The sequence below is a fragment of the Oreochromis niloticus genome, unplaced genomic scaffold (genome assembly GCF_001858045.2).
Source record: "Oreochromis niloticus isolate F11D_XX unplaced genomic scaffold, O_niloticus_UMD_NMBU tig00008104_pilon, whole genome shotgun sequence".
Classification (NCBI taxonomy): domain Eukaryota; kingdom Metazoa; phylum Chordata; class Actinopteri; order Cichliformes; family Cichlidae; genus Oreochromis; species Oreochromis niloticus.
The window spans coordinates 1-9,094 of record NW_020328976.1 but is presented as its reverse complement, the minus strand read 5'-3'; the positions used below and the strand labels follow the sequence as shown (position 1 = coordinate 9,094).

Here is a 9,094-nt window from a genome sequence, read left to right as displayed (position 1 = left end):
ATTTACTCTCATTTGGGGCGACTGAGGATGGATCAGATGAGTTGCCACCTACCTTGTGTCCTCATACCTGGTGGTAATGGACAGCATGTTGCCTTATCAGCACTGGGGTCTTTTGTTTGATGGTTCCACAGTGCCTCCCTCTGGCCGTGATGAAGTACTACACCCCTCTGCTCTTTCTATTACAGGGAATGTCTAGAAAGCACAAACCTTAATAATCACAGCTGAGATCATAAAGTGTAGTTATCCTTCCTTCCTTTCCTTCTTCCTTCCTCTTAAGCACTTAAGGGTTGCTGGAGATGGCTTGAGGACTATCCCAGCTTTCACAAGGTAAAACTCAGGGTACACACTTGACAGTTCACCACTCATGATCACATTGACAATAGATGATTGTAATTGCCAAAAGAATCACCAATTAAATGGCCTTTATTGTATAGCGCTTTACTAGTCCCTAAGGACCCTAAAGCACTTTACACATCCAGTCATCCACCCATTGACACACCGATGGTAGCAAGCTACATTGTAGCCACAGCCACAGGGCGCGGCTCAAACCGGCAACCTTCCCATTACAAGGCAAACTCCCAAGTCTTGAGCCACGATCGCCTTAACCTAAAGAGCGAGTTGCTGGAGTGTGAGAGGGAGCCGGAGCACCCTCAGACAACACAACATGCAAACAGCAGCCAGCAGATTCACATGCACGACCTTCTTGCTGTGAGGCAACAGTACCAACCACTGCACCACCGTGCTGACCTTAGAGTGCAGTTGTATGGTGGAAAATGTTACTGTGGATGCTTTAGATTATATTACATACAGAAAGAAGTACTGGTTTATTATTTAGTGGGCAAAAGAGTCAAGATTGGATCTAAAGGATGTAAATGGACAAGCACAGTGCATTTCTACTCAGTCTGAACACTCGACACAGCCTCATTCACCCAACTGCACACACATGATTAGGGGAACTCAACATTGAGTATCTTCATTTTTTCATCAAAAGACTTTCTCTGTATCTCTGCTCTGTTTGTTTTTGACTTGAAACACTAAATAAAAGTTTTACTACACATCTGTCTCTATTGTTTAATCAGCAGCTGTAATACTAAACTGTCCAAATTTAAAATTCTACATTTAGTAGATTTAGAGATATTTATTTCACCACTTTTAGTTAATGATACTTTATAAACCTATTCTGCTGTTTAACAAAGACAGTATCATCATGTTTAAAGCACTTTTCAATCTGACAGCAGCACTCAGTTCTCCTGCACATGTGTGATCTTGGAGTGAACTGAAGGTTCAGATGCATCTCTCAGGTCCTGTGTGGAGACTTTGCTGGACTTTGTCTGTCTGTAGATAGTGGGGGTTTAGGTCTAAAACATCTTCTTTTGTCCTCCATTCATCCAGTTTCATGAGATAAAGTTTTGGTACAAGGACTGGACTGAAAAAGACTGAAAAGAGAAACTTTGAAAGAGTTTTAGAAGCCTGGAGGAAAAGCAGTGCTTGTTTAATCAAATGTAATAATACACATTGATTAAATGTCCCAAGTAAAGAGATCTCTCTGTGAACCTTTAATTCGTCACCCTCTTGTGGCAGCAGCTGGCTACTGTTACTTGCACATGTGCACTGTGGTTTTTTATTACGTTATAATTTAATACAAACCCTTTAATTAAATTTGTGAGTTGAAGTAATATATGAAATATTAGTGTTAAGTAAGTCCAGAGTTCAGTTTTTCATAAATACAGTGTACTGTATTTATTCTTATTCTTATTTTATTTTATTCTAATTTTGCTTCATAACTTTTGCACTGTCCACTTCCTGCTGTGACAAAACAAATTTCCCACGTGTGGGACTAATAAAGGTTATCTTATCTTATCTTATCTTATTGGACATTAGCTACATTTAATAAGAAGAGGAGATCCAAATATATGCTTATGTCAACACATGTTCATTTTGATGAAGTTTACTGAACAAATTTGAATCATCACAACAACCAAAATGTTAGCAACACATCATAAAGTTTATTATTCTAACTATGGTAACCATGTTGTCCAGAATCGTGACATCGCACCCATTTAGAATCTTACCACCACTTTGAGCCTTTGATCCTTAAACCCATAAATAGGGGTGAGAAGCAACAACTTTTAGTCTGTTATTTGCAGCATCTATGTTCGCAGCCTTCGACTGTTCGTGACACAGATTTAGAGTCTTACCACCAACGTGATCATTTGATCCTAAAACCGACAGATAACAGTGAAAAACAACGACTTTTAGTCCATTACTGGCAGCATTTCTGTCTGCAGCCCTCAACTATTAGCCATTTAGAAACATTTGGATCCTGACTCCAGACTCCAACATGTCTCAAGGTGAAGAACCAAAAAGTCAAGAAGTTGACCCCGGCGCTCTTCCCTGGGATGAACCAGAAGACCCTTACCTCTCCTCTCTTCCCTGGGCTGAGCAAGTTGACTTAGAGGAGAAGCGCTTGGCAGAAATGGAGAATGGAAATCTTCTAACAGAGAGAAGATTGTCTTATTGATGGAGGAAAATGAGAGACAGAGCGCTCAATTAAAAAAATGTCCTACCTGCTCCAAGAAAAGGAGAGTATTATTGATGAAAAACAGTGGGATATCAAAGACATGGAGGAAAGGAACCAAGAGCTCCAAGGAAAGCTGGATGAAGCTCAAGAAAAAATTAAAGAAATCCTCCAGGAGAAGACACAACAGGACATGAGAGAAAGACAGATGCATGATGAACTTGAAAAGATGGAGATCAAATACAGAGTGGTAAAAGCAAGGGATGATAAAAATCAGGAAACAAATAAAGAGGTTCTTCAAGAGAAAGGCAGCAGCAGATCAAACAAAGGCGAATGGGCCGCGAGGTTAAGTACATCAAGAAAGAAAATGACGAGCTGCAAGTAAAGCTTGATGAAGCTCTGCAAATAAATGAAGCGATCCTCGAAGAGAAGAACCAAGAGGACATAAAGAAGCGAGACATGGAGAGGCAACTCCAACACATGGAGGGAAAAGACAGGATGCTGCAGGCAAGGCTTAAAGAAACAGTGCACAAATATGACGAGTTGCTGCAAGAGAAAAAGCAACAGGAGATGAAACAAAAAGAATTAGATTGCAAGATTCAGAACATGGAGAAAAACAATGAATGCTTGCAAGTAAAGCTCGATGAAGCTTTGCTAAATAATACAAAAATCCTTGAAGTGAAACAACAACTGGTCATAAACCAGGGAGAAATGCAATGCCAGCTCCAAGGCATGGAAGGAAAATACAGAGCACTGCAGGCAATGCATTATGAAACACGGAACAAATATGAAGAGCTGTGTCAAGAAAAAGAACAACAGGACATAAAGCAGAACAAAGAAAAACTTCTTCTTGTCCAAGACTTTGAGAAGACAAAGCAAAAGCTGCAAGAACTTGGCAACAAAATTAAGCACACAACAGCTGAACTGGAAGGAGAAAAGGAGAAAGTGCAAAAACAGGAGGCAACAGCTAAAGAACTCAAAGAAAGGCTCAAAGAAGAACAAGCCAAATCAGAAGAAGTGGAAAAATATGCAACAAACTTAAGAAGCAAAATACAGAAACAGTGGACGAGTTGAGATCCCTCATACTAGAGAAGAAGTGCTTGTGGAAAAGCAACTCAAGAAGAAGAAAAAGTGCTTCCGCTTCTTCCTCCGCAGGGCCACTCCTGCCTCATCTTCCTCCACCTCTGTTCCAGCTTAATTTTCCCTTCTCCTCTCCCTCCCCTCTCTCCCCAATAATTTCATAATAAACAAAATTGACTGCATTTTAAATGTGTCTGATCAGTGTCTTCATTCAAGAATGAATTGTCTTTGTCACAGAGTCATGTGTATTTTGTCTTTTCCTCGGGCTGGTGATCCTCGCGGTCGTTCAGCCCAGGAGTCCAGATTATTAGTGTTTTAATCACATTTAGTGTTACATTTTAGATCACCACAATAGGATATCCACAATTTAGGATTCAGGCATTTGTTTAGTTTGATATCGTAATCATTCTATGATTGAGTCGTTAACAGAACCAGCAGTTAGCAGCAATAACTTCAAATCAATGACATTTGCAAGCATTCCTTTATACACAGCATTTCAGTCAGGTTGAGGTCTGGACTTCCATGATGTAGATTTGCTGCTGTGCTTGGGTCATTATCCTGTTGCATGGCCTAATTTAGGAGAAGCTTTATCTGTCGGACAGACAGCCTCACATTTGACTCTAAAACACTTTGGCATACAGAGGAGTTCGTTGACTGCAAGGTGCTTTATTGCTTGTGTCTGCAGAAGAAGCTCAAATCACCACACTTGAACCAGCATATTTGACAGTGGGTTTGAGGTGTTTAAGTGTTTGAGTGTCTGAAATACTGACATGTGAACGCCAGAATATAATGGTGAGATTTTAATGCTGGTTAGATTGCATACACACTGCACATTATAAGGTTTTACAATTTTGCATCTGTGACCATTCAAACACCAGACAGTACTGAATGTTTCTTCTTTCTTTGTGCAACTTTACAATCATAATGTCCGTTTTGGGGTTTTGGGTTTTTTAGGGAAAGAAGGGAAGTTTTATTTTTAATGATCAGTATCAGTGATTAATCACTACAGTGGGATAAATAAACTTGTCATGTTTTCACAGATTTATTTTGACATTACATCATATTTGTAAGAGGAACATTCATTAGGTTTAAACAAATCATACAAAAGAATTGTAATGCTTGCATATTGTTAACCTAGAAGCACTTTTAGTCTTTGTTAGGTTTATCGAAAAAGAATTTGGCAAACACCCTTTTTTGAATGTCATGCTCTTGCAGGCTGCAGTAACATTTGAGTTTTGTAAGTGCAAAGGTCCATTCAAACAGGTGGTGACATTACAATCCTTGGTTTATGTACATTTTGGAGCTTGTCAACATTCAGCATTTCCAAAAGCAGAATGAAAGTTTGAAAAAAAATTCAGTAAGCTTGAAGATATATTTACATGTACATTTATTTTCCTTCCTTGTGGTCATACAAATTCTGCCTCTGATGCTTCTGACTTCAGATGTTAGTAAAAAAATATTGTTAACTGGGCAAACAGTTTTTCTTTAAACATATCAGGAGGTTTATTTTCCCTGACATCATCTAAACACAGCTCCTTTGCAATACTGATAAAGTTTCTCTGTACTTTGCCACATTATATTACAGCAGATCTAGAAGTTGTATCTAAATGGTGATTCTCCATTAATGAATTTGTATAAGGTCAAGTCCTGGATATTTTACTAACTGTAACAACAAACCACTGCTTCCTACTCTATGCATTATAATCTACAGCATCTACAAAGACACCTTCCAACAAACGGCTACACTCTATGATCTCAGCTATGATAATTAAAGGTTTGTGCTTTCTAACATTCCCTGTAATGGAAAGAGCAGAGGGGTGTGGTACTTCATCACGGCCAGAAGAGCACTGTGTAACCATCAAACAAAAGACCCCAGTGTTGATAAGGCAAGTACTGTACGTTACCACAGGGTATGAGGATACAGGTAGGTGGCAAAATCATTCAATCCATCATCATCACCGCAAATCAGAATAAATTTGTTACGTTCATTCAGGTCCTGATGTATTTTTATAGCTGCATAAAACTACTAAGAGAAGATATTAAACAAAAAAAGATAATCCAGATAGATTCAATTAAATGTCTCTTTTTTAACCGTCATGAACTTCAGTGGTATTTTTAGAGAATAGTAGTAGTTATGAAAGGGTAGTACTTCAGAAGTCTGAGGATCCATGAGTGCAAGGCCATTCAGAAATAGTCACAATATATCTTGACCCAGCTCTAATTTGTGAGTGAAATCTATGAAGGTGTGGATATTTAACAGTTCATAAGGTCCTTTCTCTTTTTTTTCCTTCTTGAATTTGTCTTTCAAGTGAAGAATTTGATTTCAGACGGGACGATAAGGCACAGCCCTCACAAGCTCAGGTCGATGATGATGTGCTCAAAGATCTGCGTGTTTCCCTGAAGCTCGAGGAAAAATAAAGTCCCTGCGGTCGGTAGATACCACGGTGAAAGAGCGTGGGCTTGGATGTACACCTCCTTAAAGCGGTCAAAGATTTTGTTGTCCTCATCCCACAGGTAGATCTGTGAGAAGTGTAGTCACTTCCCAGAGCCAGATAGTAACGTTCCTTGAAAGAGAACGGCTGGAGAATCATGGAGCCTCGAGAGGGCAAAGCTTGGATCTCAGCAAACTGTTTGGTGCCCCACGCAGAACTTTGGAATCACCGATATACCGCGTCATAGCCAGGTAGAGCTCCTCCTTGATCCGGAAGTGTTTCACAACCACTACATCCTCCATGTTGGGATCTCACCCTGCAGGATGAACTTCTGGTTGCTCCGGCTCCACTGGTAGATCACTGGACCTGTGAGCGGCTCGCTAGATAAGGTGAGCTTTCCCATCCAAGTCCAGAAACTCTACTCCGTGTCGCGGTACCACTCGTGCAGTGATGGTACGAATAAAACCATTATCATTCCACTTGTAGAGGGTGGAGAGGCCAGCTTTTGAGCTGTCAGCAATCACAAAGAACCGATCAGAGCCATCTGGAAGGCCTCATATCATTGGGCTTAGAGATCTTGGACACTTCGATATCCTGGAACTTATTGAACCTGCTTTAGTCGTCATCAACTTGTAAATGTGGAACACCAAACAGCTGAGCCACAATGACAAACACCTCATTTCGATGATGACAGATTTGCACCCCACAATGGACTGACCTAAAGGCAGAGAACACATGAATCGCGTGAGAATGAAACTGGGAGCATTCTGGAGTGTTTGTTAGCCTAATGTGTGATTTAGACTTCCTAACTTACAGTGTCACTGGAAACTCCCTTTAACCCTTCACCCAACCTTCCACGTACCTGACATGCACCTCCTGCCCACATAGCAAAATTGGTATGGCCCAGATTGGCCAACACAATGTGCTTACACTGCCCACATACCGCAAAGACTGACGGCCCTTGGTGGCCAGATCAGGTTTGCCAGAGGAGGCCCAGACATGGGCCAGCACAAGGCCAGTTGCAGACACACTGGTGGTCCTGTGCTAGCCCATCTCTGGCACCAAGGACCGTCATTCTTTGCGGTATGTGGCCATGTGTAAGTTGTGTGCAGCCACGGCCAGTCGCAGACACCAGCTGACCCTGTGCTGGCCCAGATGTCAGCCAAATGTGTACCTTAATCAAGCCATGTAATAACAACATGTGCCGAACATAAATAGTGCAAAAGTAACATTACGAACCTTGTTCAGACAGTGAATGAACTGATTCTTTTACAGCACATTTCCTTTCCCAAGTCATACCTGAATTTGAACGTTGGCTACCATAGCAGTATGTATATCAACATGGCACTTGGGTCTTCCAACTAAATAGCAATAGGAACATAAACAGTGCCATCATTGCCAGACCTGGCCCACATCTGGTGACATATACCCTGCCATGACACCAGTCAGTCAGAAGTGCGCTTGATGCCGGATCAGGGAAGACCGTTTTCTATGACCTGGGCACATGACCAACCACAATCGAGCAAGATATGGCATGCCATCACATAGACAGTGCCATCTATACCAGGCCTGGCCATATCTGATGGCATACGTCTTATCATGCCAGAAGTCAGCCAGCAGTGCCGGCTTGATACCAGATCTGGGCCAGACCTGCTTGCTATGTGGGTTAGAGATGTAACTACACGTTGGGTCGACACAGCCTGCAAGGACTTAAATGGTTAGAAGGTTGCGCTGCAGGATCAAGAGGGTTTCCAGTTATCTCGTAAGTTAGGACACATTTCCTGCAAAGTCGAAATCAAATTTACCTGTGATGTTATCATAAGTCTGAAGTTCATTTCTATGTGGTCCCACTGGAAATCATACAGCTCTCTGTGCTGGGAGCAGAAATGGCCACGTAACATCATTCTTATAGCTGAATGTGTCAACAGACAACGATTCTGAGCACAGACTGATGAAGGATGAAATCTGTGGAAAGAACATCGGAATGTATTTTTCAAACCAGCAAGCCACGTTAATGAATAACCTCTACACAACTTAGAAAGACTGTGCTGAGTTCTCTGATCCTGATCTCAGCTGGACATGAGAGAAGGGCAGCTGGCTCAGGTGTTTCTCACCTGTGGAGACACACTCATTCTGCAGGCTGGTCATATCATTGAGGCGCTTGCCCTTCATGTCCTCTGGTCCAGCACACACAACATCCGACACTGTGGCATTGGTGTTCTTTAACCACGTCATAAGCCACTTGGCTCTGCAGTCACATTCAAAGGCATTGCCTCGCAGGTCCCTGCAGAAAGGGAATATTGTGTTTCATGGCTGAATTGGGAGAAAGACAGACTGCAAGAATTACTCAGTACGCTATTTGCCTATTTAACTATGTACAAACTTACAGCTCTATAAGGGAGTCAAGGTCAATGAGAGGTCCCTGGGCAAGGCTTTAATGTTATTGTTTGCCAAAGACCTGGAAACAAATGCAGTTGATTATGAAAAAGAGACATCATTAAATCATGTATAACAGATAACAGTTGTATTTTCAGTCACTGGAACATACAAGTGAGTCAGGTCCCTGAGTCCTCTGAAGGCATATTTGGATGTAGTCTCAGTTTGTTACTCTCAATGAATCTATGATCAACAAGAAGAAAAAGAAAAGTATTTTTTGATCAATTTCAACATTTTGCCAGCTAGTAACCAAATGGTAAATGGACTGGTTCTTGTACAGCACTTTTCTATTTGCCTGAGCACTCGAAATCCTTGAACCTGTCTAATTCAGATCAGGACCTCAAAGCACCAGCAGCCCAGATCAGCTGATCACAGCCTGGACACAAAGAAAATTTACTGAATGCTGAATAGAAATTGCGATTTTTAACCTCTTGTTGAGCCACTACAACCAATTTAGAGTTCCCCCACCTGCTGAATCCCACTTTAACCCGTTCCTTACTCATTCTGTTTAGAGTCGCTCTCTACAATGTAGAGATATTTTAAATCTTTCGTCTTTTTCTCTGCTCATGTTCTACCAAACTGATTCAAGCTGCGTATATTATGAGAAATTAAATTTAAAGAAGTAAAG

The 9,094-nt window shown here is 41.2% G+C and overlaps 1 long non-coding RNA gene across 1 annotated transcript; it reads right to left on the bottom strand.

The window, feature by feature from the left end:
• Positions 1–7,973: 7,973 nt before the first annotated feature.
• Positions 7,974–8,446, bottom strand: LOC109198651 (uncharacterized). Its single transcript, XR_002059344.2, has 3 exons — positions 8,418–8,446; positions 8,145–8,314; positions 7,974–7,995 (listed from the first exon to the last, which is right to left on the bottom strand). It is a non-coding gene; the product is annotated as an uncharacterized LOC109198651 (long non-coding RNA).
• Between the last annotated feature and the right edge of the window lie 648 nt (positions 8,447–9,094).